We start from the raw sequence: 1,647 nt of genomic DNA, 5'->3' as shown, positions 1-1,647 counted from the left end.
AGCTGGTAAAACAGCCCGCATACATTGAAATGACAATGAATGATGTGAGATATAGCGATATCTTAACAATCTTTAATGAAAGGGAACTCAGTTGTACATCTGAAAATTTTGTAAAAAATATAGAAGGAGTCGATCCATATTCATTCATAAGTATTCAATGTTTTCCAATACTTTGATTATAAGTTTTTTTTAAATAGTAAGAATCTAAATAGCTAACTAGGTAGAGTTATCCTGTTACGGTTTATATGGACAATTTTAAAGCAAAATAATTTGTTCAGCTTTGTAACAGCAAGCAAATCTTAACTTAGCTATTCAGAGGCGTGGTAGACACTTTTATTTTGAGTGCGTTTACCTTCAGACTAAACTAATAAACTGTAAAAAATTTATTTCTACTTTTGATAAAAAGTTTCAGTCAATCAAAGTTTGTTGGAGGATTTAAAAAATAGCCAATTTTTATTCACGGGGTACAGCACATCAATTAATTTACTGTCAATCCTTTACATTTAAGCAAAACTTGTCATGGAGTAAAATATACAGTTACGTTAGAAGTCAAATGTCAAAGTTATTATTCAGAACTTAAAAATTTTAGTGGCGACAAAAAAAGTCACAAGCCACAATTTTATGAAAGTCGTCGTTGAAATTAAGAAATTTTGAATTTTATACAAATCAGTAATGCCAATTTGGCCCCCTTTTTCCCGTTTAAACAGAAGCTGTAGCGGCGTATAATCTAATGCATATTGTAACTTTAGCAAAACAATACTTTTTTATTGTTCGAAACAATAGTAACACCAAATTTCAATAAATGGTATTTTAATTTACTAGGCCCTGTAAAATTCTGTTGTTCGTCAGATAAATTATTCATATGTAAAATAAATTAGTAAATATGCCATTCACCCCTTCGTTCATTTAATGTTACTTTTGTAATGAATTAATTGATTGAGTCACGCCCTCTTAGAATAACTCTACCGTAACCTAATGTTATTGCATGTTGTGATTTTGAATCATAATAACTTTAGATAACGTAATATAAATCAACAAAAAAATACACACATTTTAATTTTACGGAAAAAATTTCTCAGTAGTTTACCTTCAAATTCCTGATGACAGAAAATCCGCCATATTATTATAAAACCATCTGACAGTTTATGTACAAAACTTCTTCTATCATTATTCATTGTTATAATTAAAGTACATAATATTGATGAAACAATGATGACAACAATCAAGTAAATCCAGATATTCTTATTGAAAACCTTTTTAAAATTAAGTACTTTTCAGCGCTGTAAATGCATAAAGTCATAACTATTGAAAATTGAAAAGTTTTTTACCTCCAAATAAGCATGCCATGGGATTTCCATGGTATCCGGTAACTTATAAACCAACACTTCTTGCATATCTGTGATTTCAAATGTTACATCCTTACGATCTAGTTTTTCTTTGGTTATAAATGTCATTTTGAGGATGCTACTATCATTTGATGTTTCGGTAGAATTACTTGTTGTTTTATTGTCGTCCTTAGTAATGTGGGAGGTATTCTTATAATTGACAGATAATCCTGTCTTTAATTTGAGGTCTTCAATTATTTCAGCATAAAAAGGAGAAAGCTATAAATAATGCAGTAGAATACAGTATTTTTGCAAAGTTAAT

Source organism: Copidosoma floridanum, unplaced genomic scaffold (assembly GCF_036245765.1).
Source record: "Copidosoma floridanum isolate Cflo_tuat_1 unplaced genomic scaffold, Cflo_Japanese_pri ptg000007l, whole genome shotgun sequence".
Classification (NCBI taxonomy): domain Eukaryota; kingdom Metazoa; phylum Arthropoda; class Insecta; order Hymenoptera; family Encyrtidae; genus Copidosoma; species Copidosoma floridanum.
The sequence above is the reverse complement of the archived record's forward strand: the minus strand, read 5'-3'. Positions refer to the sequence as shown.